Here is a 14432-nt window from a genome sequence, read left to right on the forward strand (position 1 = left end):
TTTTCAGCAAAACTTACAAAAGGTAGAAATGTAACAGGTTACAAGCAAGTACAAAGCCAGGGAATTATGGTTCGTCGGAGGGGTGGGAGGGGGACATGACGAGTGGCAGCATGTGATAGGATGGAAGACAGGAAAGATTAAAGAATGATCATACAAGGTAAAAGCAAGTGGTTAGGACAAGTGAAGAAATAAGAAATCAGTTTAGAGAAGTTATAAATTGCAACAGCAGAATCATTACCATTACCAGCTGCCTAAAAAGAAATTGGAGCAACGGTTATGACTGAAAAATGACTGAGTCCGGCAAGTTGTCAAGTACTTAAACAAAAGCTTGAGCTTCACTGGAACAGCATGGGTGGCCAAGGACAAAATGGTCAGAGTGGCACAAAGAATCAAGTGGCATGCGCCAGCAGTTCAGAGTTACATTTGCAGACTGAATTGAGTATTCAGCAAAGTGATCACCCAACCTGCATTTGTTCTCCCCCACCTTGGAGGAGACTGCACCATGAACTGCAAAAACAGTATACTACATCGAAAGAAATGCAAATAAGACGTTGCTTCCAGCATCCACTGCACTTTGGGGTAGCGAATTCTACAGATTCACAACCCTTTGGGAGAAGTAGTTTCTCCTCAACTCCATTTTAAATTTGCTACCCCTTATCCTAAGACTATGACCTCTCGTCCTAGAATGCCTCACCAGCTGAAGCATCTGCTTCACGTCAACTTTATCCATACCTTTTTATCATCTCGTCTACCTCAATTTGACCTCCCCTCATTCTTCTAAATTCCAGAGAGTGTCGGCCTAAACTGTTCAATCTCTCTTCATACGACAAACCCCTCATCTCTAGAATCAATCTAGTGAACCTCCCCTGAACTGCCTCCAATGCCACTACATTTTTCCTCAAATAAGGGGACCAAAACTTCACAATACTCCAGAAGCGGCCACACCAATGCTTTGTATAGTCGCAATAATACTTCCTTACCTTTATATTTTATTCCTTTATCTATAAATGCCAACATTCCATTCACTTTCTTTATTATCAGCAGTACCTGCATGCTAGGATCATGATTCAGTCCTCAGTCCAAGTTATTGGATGAACACTGAACTTTTCAGCTTGCATCGGAGCACAGATAAAGTTCTAGCCACAGCATCATAACTATTAACTCGCGAGTGCATCTGGATTGATCTGATCCCATCATAATGATGTTTAGTACTTCACTGCACTAATGCAAATTTAAATTCTCTAAATGCAAATACTGTACTATGCGTACTGGATTCCAAAATGCCACCAAATTGCATTTCTTTCAGCCGGATAGAAGTTGTCCCATTGGGAAGACACAGCATGGGTTCATGAAAAGCAGGCCATGTTCAACCACTTTCGTGGAATTCTTTGAGGACATTTCGAGTGCGGTGGACAACGGGGAACTGGTGGATGTGGTGTATCTGGATTTCCAGAAGGCATTCGACAAGGTGCTGCACAAAAGGCTGCTGCATAAGATAAAGGTGCACGATATTACGGGTAATGTATTGGCTTTGATAGAGGATTGGTATATTAACAGAAAGCAAAGAGTGGGGATAAATGGGTGTTTTTCTGGTTGGCGATCAGTGATTAGTGGTGTGCCTCAGGGATCAGTGTTAGGACCGCAATTGTTTACGATTTACATAGATGATTTGGAGTTGGGGACCAAGTGTAGTGTGTCAAAGTTCACAGATGACACTAAGATGAATGGTAGAGCAAAGTGTGCAAAGGACACTGAACATCTGCAAAGAGATGGATAGGTTCTTGATTAATAAGGGGATCAGGGGTTATGGGGAAAAGGCAGGAGAATGGGGATGAGAAAAATATCAGCCATGATTGAATGGCAGAGCAGATTCGTTGGGCTGAGTGGCCTAATTCTGCTCCCATGTCTTATGGTCTTATAAAGGGCTATAGATAGTTTAAGTGAGTGGGCAAGCATTAGATTCTGCTGTTTTGAACTAACTATGCTAAAGGGTTTTGTCTATGGAAGTTTGGTTTTGATTGGAACATCTTTGGTATATTTGTTAACAGTTATACATTATCGTGGTTGTTTTGTTTTGTTTGTAATTGAATGAAGCTATTGCTGATTTTCTTTCCATATATGTTAACTATGTTCTTAATTAAACTTTGTTTGATAAAAGTTCCCTAGTCGGTCATTTGAATCATACCTAAAGTGAACCCTATCATGCTTATCCTGGATAAATTCAAGGTGCAAAACTTTTGATCCAGGCAGGCCTCATAAAACACTGGAGTTTCTGACCTGAACCATAACAGGAGGAACTTCTTTATCTAAAAGATTGTGAACCTGCCCAGTGAAGCAGTTGAGGCTACCTCATTGAATGTTTTAAGGCAAGGATAGATACATTTTTGAACAGTAAAGGAATTAAGGGTTATGGTGAGCGGGCGGGTAAGTGCAGCTGAGTCCATGAAAAGATCAGCCATGATCTTATTGAATGGCGGAGCAGGCTCAACGGGCCAAATGGCCTACTCCTGCTCCTCGTTCTTTTGGTCAGCAAGTGGAGCATCTTCCAACAGATTCCTGACTCGTAGGTGCTGAACAGGCTTTGGGGAGTCAGGAGGCGAGTTCCTCAGCTCAGCATTCTTAGCCTCTGACCAGCTCTTTTTGCCACAGTAAGACTAGTCCAGTTCAGTTTCTGGTCAATGGTAATCCCCAGGATGTTGATAGTGGGAGAGTCAGCAATGGTAATGCCACAGAAGGTCAAGGGAAGTAGGTTGGATTATCTCTTTTTGGCGATGGTCATTGCCTGGCACTTGTGTAGGACGAATGGTGAACATGTTGAGTTGCATAAAGTCGGTGCAGAGTAGCTGGGATTTGGGCTACTTTGTTGCTGCATCTTCTGAAGTTTAAGTGGTTGTCTTCGACATTCAGAGAAGAAATAAGTGGCCACTTATCAGCCCAAGACTGAATGTTGTCCAGAACTTGCTGCATATGGGCATGGACCGCTTCAGTATCTGGGGAGTCACAAATGGTGCTGAATATTATACAAATATTAGTGAGCGTCCCCACTTTTGACCTTATGATGGAGGGAAGGTCTTGATGAAGCAGCTGAAGATGGTTGGGCCAAAAACATTCCCAAGAGACTCCAGCAGAAACGTCCTGGGACTGAGATAATTGACCTTCAACAAACACCACCATTTCCCTTGGTATGATTCCAGCCTGTGGAGAGTTTTGCTAGGGCTCCTTGATGCCACACACAGCCAAATGCTGTCTTGATGTCAAGGGCAGTCATTCACCTCGCCCTTAGGAGTTCAGCTCTTTCATTCATGTTTGGACTCAGGTTGTAATGTGATCAGGAACTGAGTGGGCCTGACCTAACCCAAACTGAGTATCAATGAGCAGGTCATTGCTAAGCAAGTGTCACTTAATAGCACTGTCGACGACACTTTCCATCACATGCCTAATCGAGCTTAGATTGCTGAGCTGGTCAGTGTCTGTGTTGGATTTATCCTGTTTTTTTATGGCTTGGATATAGCTGAGCCATTTTCCACATTGCCGGATAGGTGCCAGTCTTGTAGTCGTACTGGAACAGCTTGGCTAAGGGTGCAGCCAGTTCTAGAACACCAGTGTTCAGTACTATTGCTGGAATGTGGTCAGGATCAATAGCGTTTGCAGTATCCAGTGTCTTGAGCCTTTTCTTGATATTACCTGGAGTGAATCGAACTGGCTAAAGCATCTGTGATAACGGGGGCCTCAAAGGAGGTTGAGATGGATCAGGATGTCTGGCTCAAAATTAATGCAAATGCTTCAGCCTTATCTTTTGTACGGATGTGCTGGGCTCATCTCAACATTAAGGATAGGGATATTTGTGGAGCCTCCTCCTCCCGACAGTAGTTTAATTTGTCCACTATTCATGACTGAACATGGCAGGACTGCAGAGCTTTGATTTGATTTATTATTGTCACATGTATTAACATACAGTGAAAAGTATTGTTTCTTGCGCACTATACAGACAAAGTATACCGTTCATAGAGAAGGAAACGAGAGAGTGCAGAATGTAGTCATAGCTAGAGTGTAGAGAAAGATCAACTTAATGCAAGGTAAGTCCATTTCAAATGTCTGACAGCAGCACGGAAGAAACTGTTCTTGAGTTGGATGGTACGTGACCTCAGACTTTTGTATATTTTTCCCGAAGGAAGGTGGAAGAGAGAATGTCCCGGGTGCGTGGGGTCCTTAATTATGCTGGTTGCTTTGCCGAGGCAGCGAGAAGTGTAGACAGAGTCAATGGATGGGAAGCTGGTTTGCGTGATGGATTGGGCTACATTCACGACCTTTTGTAGTTCCTTGCGATCTTGGGCAGAGCAGGAGCCATACCCAGCTGTGATACAACCAGAAAGAATGCTTTCTATGGTGCATCGGTAAAAGTTGGTGAGAGTCGTAGCTGACATGCCAAATTTCCTTAGTCTTCTGAGAAAGCAGAGGCGCTGGTGGGCTTTCTTAACTATAGTGTCGGCATGGAGGGACCAGGGCAGGTTGTTGGTGATCTGGCCACCTAAAAACTTGAAGCTCTCGACCCTTTCTACTTCATTCCCACTGATGTAGACAGGGGCATGTTCCCCTTTACGCTTCCTGAAGTCGATGACAATCACCTCGTTTTGTTGACATTGAGGGAGAGATTATTGTTGCTACACCAGTTCACCAGATTCTCTATCTCATTTCTGTACTCTGTCTTGTCATTGTTTGAGGTCTGTCCCACTACGGTGGTCTCATCAGCAAACTTGAATTAAAGGGAAATTTGGCCGCATAGTCATAGGTGTATAAGAGTATAGTAGGGGGCTGAGAACACAGCCTTGTGGGGCACCGGTGTGGAGGATGATCGTGGAGGTGGTGTTGTTGCCTATCCTTACGGATTGTGGTCTGTGAGTTAGGAAGTTCAGGATTCAGTCGCAGAGGGAGGTGCCAAGGCCCAGGCCACGGAGTTTGGAGATGAGTTTCGTGGGAATAATAGTGTTGAAGGCTGAGCTGTAGTCAATAAATAGGATTCTGACATAGGTGTCCTTGTGATCTAGGTGTTCCAGGGTTGAATGCAGGGCCAAGGAAATGGCATCTGCTGTGGACCTGTTGCGGCAGTAGGCAAACTGTAGTGGATCCAGGTAGTCCGGGAGGCTGGAATTGATTAGTGCCATGACCAATCTTTCTGAAGATGGTTGGGCTGAGAACACTCCCTAGAGACTCCAGCAGATACGTCCTGGGACTGAGATAATAGACCTCCAACAAACACCACTGTTTCCCAAGGTATGATTCCAACCTGTGGAAGTTTTACTATGGCTTCTTGATGCCACACACAGTCAAATGCTGTCTTAATGTTAAGGGCAGTCATTCACCTCGCCCTTAGAGTTCAGCTCTTCCACCCATGTTTGGACTAAGGCTGAAATGTGATCAGGAACTGAGAGGGCCTGACCAAACCTAAACTGAGTATGTTAGCTGCTGGTCATTGCTAAGCAAGTGCCACTTTATAGCACTGTTTTCATGACACTTTCCATCACATGCCTGACGATCGAGCTTAGATTGCTGGGCTGGTCATTGTCCGTGTTGGATTTGTCCTGTTTTTTGTGGCTTGGACATACGTGTGTAATTTTCCACATTGCCGGATAGGTGCCAGTCTTGCAACTGTACTGGAACAGCTTGGCTAAGGGTGCAGCTAGTTCTAGAGCACCAGTGTTCGGTACTATTGCTGGAATGTGGTCAGGATCCATAGCATTTGCAGTATCCAGTACCTTCAGCCTTTTCTTGATATCACATGGAGTGAATCGAACTGCCTGCAACATCTGTGATAACGGGGACCTCAAAGGAGGCCGAGATGGGTCATCCGCTCAGCATGTCTGGCTCAAAATTGATGCAAATGCTTCAGCTTTATCTTTTGCACTGATATGCTGGGCTCATCTCATCATTAAGGATAGGGATATTTATGGAGTCTCCTCCTCCCGATAGTAGTTTAATTTGTCCACTATTCATGACTGAATGTGCCAGGACTGCAGAGCTGATCTGTCGGTTGTGGGATTGCTAAATTCTGTCCCTCACATGATGCTTTCACTGTTTAACGTGCAAGTAATCCCAGGTTGACACCGCATTTCTAGGTATGCCTGGTGCTGCTCCTGGTATGCCACCCTGCACACGTCTTTGAACCAGGATTGGTCCTCCAGCTTAATGGCAATAGTAGTGTGGGAGATATGCCAGGCCCTGAGGTTACAGGTTGTGTTTGGATACAATTCTTCTGCTGCCAATGGCCAACAGCACCTAGTTGCTACATCTGCTCAAAATCTATCCCACGTAGCATGGTGGTAGTGCCACACAATGCAATGGACGGTATCCTCAATGTGAAGACAGGGCTTTGTCTACACAAGGACTATGTGATGGTCACTCCTACCAATACTGTCATCTCACCATAAAACATTCGAGTTATATGGGTTTTTTTTAAATTCTCACACAAGAAATAGAAATGCAAAAGAACCTGTAGTTTCAAGGGAAATCCATACCCAAAGATATCCTACAACCTTGCATGTACCCTGCCATGTACTAAGTGCCAATCTTTTTCATCCAACTCCGGCTCTGGGAGATGGCAAAGAAAAATTAGACAAAGAATGCTAATATAAAGAATGGAAATTTGGATAAAGACATATTATCTCAAAATGGCCTAATCATGAAGCTAAAGTACCATCTTCAAATTAGTTTAGTTCCTCCTGTCATTTTCTACCACTTGCTTGCCTTTTGCCTTTTCTCTCTCTTTCACTCATCCTGTTTTCTCAGGTTTTCATTGAATCATTTTTTAATGAGGCCTCACTAAGCTGTCAAATCCATCTGTATATCACTGCTTCTGCAATAGCATCGAATAACAAATGCATTAAATAACTATCAGGAGAAACATTTTGGCGTAGACAAAACAAGCTAGATGTGCTAACAGCTTGGCAATTTCTTGCAACTCAAGAGATAGTCAACGCTGTGTTATCGGTGAAACAGTTGCGATCTCTCAATGCCAGCAACAATAGTGTTGGCTCATTAACTTTACTGACCAGATTGCTAATGGCGGAATACAAGATACAAATCTATTGTAAGATGGTCTGAGATTGGCTTCAGTTTCTTGATGGAATGTGGAGAATTCAGACAACTGAGAAAGAACAAAGATTGACTTGGTGAATTTCATTATTTCCCAATTTAACAATGTTGGATCACCCAACTGGCTGTTCCAGATGCAAATGTAACAAAATTACTTTCACATGACACATTATCCTGGTGTGGTATAACCCCATTTAAGCCATTTATTTCCAAAAAAAGACGCTTCCAACTCTGCAAAGAGGAAGCACCAAGTAGGTCCCATGGAAATAATTTTAATTGTGCCGGACACATGTATGGACGTCAAATCATGCGACCGTTAATACTAATTTTTCAATCACACTTGTGAAGTCATCTTATAGTTTGAATCTGGAAAATTACTTACATGGAGATGGTGCAAAGCTTCAAATGTTCAATACCACATTCCAGTCAACTGGGTACACTTCATCTGGCACACTGTTGCCTGCTGCAAAATCCAAGGAAGGCCAGTTTCACTCTAAAATTATAAAATACAGTTTAGTAGTTCTGGTCAGTTATAATTTCAAAGTCAACTCATTGTTACCATATATGGAGATGAGTAATATCACATTGATTCGCATTATGAAATCACTAAAATGCACAACCTTTAACAGAAATCATTTCAGGTGCACTGCAGCTGCTTTCAGAACAAAGTGATCAAAGGAAGCAAGGACTGTTGGTTCTCACTGCTCCAATGTCGCACAATTGTTTAAAGAGGTGATGGTAGATCAAGAATCACATCTTGAAACCATTCCAGTTCTTGCCTTGCAGTGTAAATATTTTATTTTAAACTGATAAGACAAACCCTAAAGATGTGCTGGTCAAAAAGTGTCTCAAAGATCAGGTACAGCTATAATCAGAGATTACGAACACAAGAAAAAGAAACACCATAGGATTCAAAAATGTCTGAGGGTAAGTCACAGGGGGGGGGGGGGGGGGGGGGGGGCGGCGGGGGGGAAAGAGAGAGATGGATGGAGGGAGGGATCCGTTTCCACTGGCTGATAAGTTGGAAACAAGAGGGCATCAATTCAAGGCCATCACATGAAAAGCAAAGGAAGAAGTAGGGAAAAATGTTCTGGCAGATACAGAAGTGGAACACCTGACCAGAGAGTGTGTGCAATCCAGATCCATTATAGCTTTTAAGAGAAAAAGGGATAAACATTTAAGGATGAGTAGAGAAATGAGACTTAGTGGTGAACTCTTAGTTACCAGCGCAAACACATTGGGCTGAATAGCCTTCCTCTGCACAATAAAATTATATGATTCTAAGATTAATTCAAAATTCCACATAGAGACAATAAGACCAATGGAGAGGTGCCTGAAATTGTAAGAGCAAAACAAATTCTAAACGGTGACATCCAGAAGGGAAAATGTCAGTATTTCAACCACGTGATCAGAGCTGAAAAGCTACAGAGGTCTCGTCTGGAGGGAAAGGTGAAGGACAGTAGAAGGAGAAGTCAACCTTGGGGTGGTTGGATTATGGACGTCACAGGGTGGTTGTAGACGAGCTACTGCAGATGTGAGGATGACACAAGACAGACACGTGTGACATATCATGGCAGGAGATTTCCTGGTAGGAATATTACTACCAGCAGCAACAAAATAGATCACGGATCTATTCACAGATTTTGACAACCACCATGCAAGTGATGCTGCATGTGAACGTCACAAGGTTAGAAATACAGTAAGCATGAATTCAATGGTGTCAATTCCAATTGATCGCAATTTAATCCCTCACACCAACTATCATGACATCAAATTCTTACCTTATAAAGGCAGATGTAGTCAGGTGTCTTGTCAGCCTTGGGAGAAATTCACCAGGATAGGGCTAAAATGGCTGTCTCAGTGTAGCTCACCACAATTCTGTAAGGACAGCAAATTATGTTTTTTTTAATCTACAGAGATTCATGTTCAGAAATTGTTGATATCCTATTTTATTCCAAGAGCAAAATTAGGAATATTGAATGCAAAATTGCCCCAATCATAACATAACTATCTTTTCAATATAAGCTATTAATTTTAAAATAAATGCTGTGAATTTGCACATTCAAGACAGCAAAATTGGTCAAAGAACAATGTCTATGGTTCCATGTGTATCGTTATCAAATTGTATGCAGATTTTCTGTTATGCCCTCCACTTCAAAATTAAAGCTCATTCATTTCAACAATGGCTACATTATTTAAAAACAGCAGGTAGCAAACAGCATAATTCTATACATTTCACATCACCCCATTAAACAAGGGAAAATCATTGGAACAGAAAGTAAGTTTATTACCTAACTATTTACTTAAAACATAATAAACAGAATAAATAAAACAGAATAAATAAAACTTAAAACATCATAATAAATACACCCAACAATCAATATCAATAGATTGAGAAAAGTCAAGTTTCTGTTTAGAGACTGAATGGTGGTGGTTTGGGGATTGGGGTTTCATGACCAAAAAATACCGTTTCCCTGATTTTTTTAAAGAATATAAACCACAATGTTAACTAAGATTACTGTGGATGAGCAAACGGTGGTGCCAAATGAAGAGCAATTAGTCAATATGCAAATAACATTAAAGTTAAAATTGGTAAACACACAATGGGGATATGAAAAATAATGGTGACATGAGACCTTTCAGAGGTCTTTCTGAAGGGATCGGGAATTCCTCAAAGCCCAGCTACTGTAGGGTTGGAGAATCTGTCAAAGCTCCAATTACTGTAGTTTTAGTGAAGGGGAAATTCTCAAAAGTCCTGTTACTGTAGGGACGGGGAATTTCTCAGGGCCCCAGTTACTGTCATAGAATCCCTACAATGCAAGAAGCCATTTGGCCTATCAAGCCTGCAGCGACAACAATCCCATTCAGCCCCTATCCCCGTAACCCCACGTATTTACCCTGCTAATCCCCCCCCCCCCCCAACCCCAACCTATGCATCTTGGGGTACTAAGGGGTACGGCCAATCCACTTAACCTGCACATCTTTGGATTCAGTAAGGAGTCTAACAACACCAGGTTAAAGTCCAACAGGTTTATTGGACTTTAACCTGGTGTTGTTAGACTCCTTACTGTGTTCACCCCAGTCCAACGCCGGCATCTCCACATCATCTTTGGATTGACAGTTACGGAATGGGGAGTCTCTCAGCCTCAGTTGCTGTCAATTTTTGGGGGATGGACAGAGAGGGGACAAGTCCCCCCCTTCTGCGCGCTCTGGCACTTTTCGTTCTGGTCACGTCCAACCCTTATTGCTCCTTATATACCTTGCCCTTATATTGTGGCTTGTTAGGTATAGCTCTTGGGGCTAAAGGGGTCAGGGATATTGAATTTGATGATCAGCCATGATCAAGATGAATGGCGGAACAGGCTCGAAGGGCCGAATGGCCTCCTCTTGCTTCGAGTTTCTGTTTCTATGTCTTCTTATGCCCTGTTTTGGGGGGGGGGGGGGGGGGAATCTCTCAGGCTGGCTGAGGGCCCCGAGTACCGAGAGCGGAGAGAGAGAGAGAGATGAAGCGCAGTTACCGGCTGCTGGCGGCGGCGGCCGCTGAGACGGACAGTAGGCCGGGCAGGCTGATAGCGGGGCCCCGCGGACAGAGTGGATGTGTGTTTGGTGCCGGATACCGGGCGGGGGGGACAGTAGGCCGGGTGCTGGATACCAGGCCGGGGGGGTGGGCACAGTAGGCCGAGGCCGAGGGGGGTCAGACTGTTTGATGCCCAGAGCGGCCCTCAGCGCCAGGACCCCGCCAAGCTGACTGACCCAAACACCGCCTGATCGCAGCCGCAAAGCTCACCCTTTCACAAACCGCAAAGTGAACCCTCCCCGGGCGGAGGGGATATCAAAGCAGCAACAACCGCGCCGTGTTTTCAATCGGCGGCTATATTTTCGGGTAGGCGTTTTTTTCCTCGGCGAGCGACAGGCGCTGCGTCAGGTCCCCGCGACAGAGAGGCCCCCGGAACCCGCCCCCCCTCCTCCTTCCAGTGGGCGGTTGCTCGGAGCAGGGAGGCGGGGTGGGGCTGGGCGGTTGCTAGGAGCAGGGAGGCGGGGTGGGGCTGGGCGGTTGCTAGGAGCGGGGGAGGGTGGGGGGCAGGGCGGTTGCTAGGAGCGGGGGAGGGTGGGGGGCAGGGCGGTTGCTAGGAGCGGGGGAGGGTGGGGGGCAGGGCGGTTGCTAGGAGCGGGGGAGGGTGGGGGGCAGGGCGGTTGCTAGGAGCGGGGGAGGGTGGGGGGCAGGGCGGTTGCTAGGAGCGGGGGAGGGTGGGGGGCAGGGCGGTTGCTAGGAGCGGGGGAGGGTGGGGGGCAGGGCGGTTGCTAGGAGCGGGGGAGGGTGGAGGGCAGGGCGGTTGCTAGGAGCGGGGGGGGCTGCACGGTTGCTAGGAGCGGGGGTGGGGGGGCTGCACGGTTGCTAGGAGCGGGGGTGGGGGGGCTGCACGGTTGCTAGGAGCGGGGGTGGGGGGGCTGCACGGTTGCTAGGAGCGGGGGTGGGGGGGCTGCACGGTTGCTAGGAGCGGGGGTGGGGGGCTGCACGGTTGCTAGGAGCGGGGGTGGGGGGCTGCACGGTTGCTAGGAGCGGGGGTGGGGGGCTGCACGGTTGCTAGGAGCGGGGGTGGGGGGGCTGCACGGTTGCTAGGAGCGGGGGTGGGGGGGCTGCACGGTTGCTAGGAGCGGGGGTGGGGGGCTGCACGGTTGCTAGGAGCGGGGGTGGGGGGCTGCACGGTTGCTAGGAGCGGGGGTGGGGGGCTGCACGGTTGCTAGGAGTGGGGGTGCGGGGGCTGCACGGTTGCTAGGAGCGGGGGGAGCTTGGCGGTTGCTAGGAGCGGGGGGAGGGGGTTGAGCGGTTGCTAGGAGTGGGGGGAGGGGGTTGGGCGGTTGCTAGGAGCGGGGGTGTTGCTGGGCGGTTGCTAGGAGCGGGGGGGGGCTGGGCGGTTGCTAGGAGCAGGGGGGGCTGGGCGGTTGCTCGGAGCAGGGGGGGCTGGGCGGTTGCTAGGAGCAGGGGGGGCTGGGCGGTTGCTAGGAGCAGGGGGGGCTGGGCGGTTGCTAGGAGCAGGGGGGGCTGGGCGGTTGCTAGGAGCGGGGGGGGGCTGGGCGGTTGCTAGGAGCGGGGGAGGGCTGGGCGGTTGCAAGGAGCGGGGAGGGAACTTGGCGGTTGCTCGGAGCGTGAGGAGGGGGTTGGGCAGTTGCTAGGAGCGGGGGGTTTGCTGGGCGGTTGCTAGGAGGGGGGGCTGGGCGGTTGCTAGGAGGGGTGGCTGGGCGGTTGCTGGTGGGGGGCTGGGCGGTTGCTGGGGGGGGCTGGGCGGTTGCTGGGGGGGGGCTGGGCGGTTGCTGGGTGGTTGCGAGGAGCGGGTGGGGGGCTGGGCGGTTGCGAGGAGTGGGTGGGGGGCTGGGCGGTTGCTAGGAGCGGGGGGGGCTGGGCGGTTGCTCGGAGCAGGTGGGGGCTGTGCGGTATTTAGGAGCGGGGGGGGCGCTGGATGGTTGCTGGGGGGGTGCTGGGCGGTTCCTATGAGTGGGGGGGTCTGGGCGGTTGCTAGGGGCAGGGAGGGGGGGGGATGCTGGGCGGTTGCTAGGGGTAGGGACGGTGGGGATGCTGGGCGGTTGCTAGGGGCAGGGAGGGGGGCCGGGCGGTTCCTATGAGTGGGGGGGGGCAGGGAGGGGGGGGATGCTGGGCGGTTGCTAGGGGCTGGGAGGGGGGGGCTGGGCAGTTGCTAGGGGCAGGGAGGGGGGGCTGGGTAGTTGCTAGGGGCAGGGAGGGGGGGCTGGGTGGTTGCTAGGGGCAGGGAGGGAGGATGCTGGGCAGTTGCTAGGGGCAGGGAGGGGGGGCTGGGCGGTTGCTAGGGGCAGGGAGGGGTGACCGGGCAGTTGCTAGGGGCTGGGAGGGGGGGCTGAGCGGTTGCTAGGGGCAGGGAGGGGGGGCTGGGCGGTTGCTAGGATCAGGGAGGGGGGGGCTGGGCGGTTGCTAGGGGCAGGGAGAGGGGGCTGGGCGGTTGCTAGGGGCAGGGAGGGGGGGATGCTGGGCGGTTACTAGGGGCAGGGGGGTGCAGGGCGGTTGCTAGGGGCAGGGAGGGGGGGGCTGGGCGGTTCCTAGGGCGGGGTGGCTGGGCGGTTGCTCGGGTCAGGAGGGGGGGCTGGGCAGTTGCTAGGGGCAGGCAGGGGGGCTGGGTGGATGCTCGTGGCAGGTAGGGGCTGGGCAGTTGCTAGGGGCAGGGAGGGAGCACTGGGCAGTTGCTGGGATGTTGCTGTATTGTGGGTGATGATTGGGTGGGGGACTGGGCGAGAGTTGGGGACGGCAAACTGTTTTATGGTGGACATGTTGTGAGCCTGAAGCTCGGTGTTTGATGGTCACTGCAGAAGAGTGACGGGATCGCCAACGTGAGGGTCACCACAGCAACTTCTGTAGTTATAATTCAACCTTTCAAGTCAATAATCTTTATTTTCTCAGTGTCAGCTGTGGCTCAAGTGATGTCACTCTTGCCATCAAAGATCAAAATTTTTGTTTGTTTCGGCAATTAGAGAACATAAGAAAAAGGAGCAGGAATTGACCAAATGGCCCCTCGAGCCTGTTTGGCCATTCAATAAGATCATGGCTGATCCTCGACTTCACTCCACTTTCACAGTAACTTCATTGCAGTCTTAATGTAAACCTACTTGTGAAAAAAACTTTTAAAACTTTCTTGCCCTGTTCCTATATATCTTAGTTCCCTTGGAGTCCAAAAGCCTATTGACCCACTGAGCATCTACAGCCATCTGGGTTAAAGAATTCCAAATATTCAAAACTGCCTGTGTGAAGAAATCTCTCTTCATCTTGGTCCTAAATAATTGACCACTTAGCCTGAGACCGTGTCCCCAAGTTTGTGATAATCTAGCCAGGGAGAACAAGACTCTCAGAGTCTAACTTGTCAATCTCCTTACAAGTTTCAATGAGATCACCTCTCATTCTTCTAAACTCCAGAAAATATAGGCCCATCCTACTCAATCACTCCTCAGAGGGCAAACCTCTCATTTTAGGAATTACAATTTAGATTTATGCAGTACCTTCAACATAATAAGCACTTCAAGGTGGCTTTCAGGGGCATTATCAAATAAAGTTTGACCCCCAGCCACATAAGAGATATTAGGTCAGATGACCAAAACTCGGTCAAAAAGTGTCTAAAAATAAAAAAAGAGGTAGAGAGCTTGGGGTCTTGGCCAACATAAGGCACAGTCACCAATAGTGAAGTGATTAAAATCAATCTAGTGAACCATCACTGTATCCCCTCTTAAGACAACTATATCCTTCTGTAGTTATGGAGATGAAAACTGTATACAGTACTCCATGTGTGGTTTCATCAAAGTTCTGTGTAATTGTAACAAAGACT

The 14432-nt window shown here is 48.3% G+C and overlaps 1 protein-coding gene across 7 annotated transcripts in view; it reads right to left on the reverse strand.

Annotated features, from left to right (window-relative positions):
- upf2 (UPF2 regulator of nonsense mediated mRNA decay) overlaps nt 1-11044 on the reverse strand; it is a 136131-nt gene extending 125087 nt beyond the window's left edge. For 5 of the 7 annotated variants that reach the window (XM_078235945.1, XM_078235940.1, XM_078235947.1 and 2 more), the window contains exons 1-3: nt 10608-10839; nt 8871-8967; nt 7472-7582 (exon numbers count right to left, since the gene is read on the reverse strand). The gene's annotated coding sequence lies outside the window, so the exon portion shown is untranslated. Of the gene's footprint in view, nt 1-7471; nt 7583-8870; nt 8968-10607; nt 10840-10876 lie in introns of those variants that run through there. The other 2 variants (XM_078235946.1, XM_078235941.1) reach the window with 2 other exon arrangements.
- Between the last annotated feature and the right edge of the window lie 3388 nt (nt 11045-14432).

This window comes from Mustelus asterias, chromosome 19 (assembly GCF_964213995.1).
Source record: "Mustelus asterias chromosome 19, sMusAst1.hap1.1, whole genome shotgun sequence".
Taxonomy (NCBI): Eukaryota; Metazoa; Chordata; class Chondrichthyes; order Carcharhiniformes; family Triakidae; genus Mustelus; species Mustelus asterias.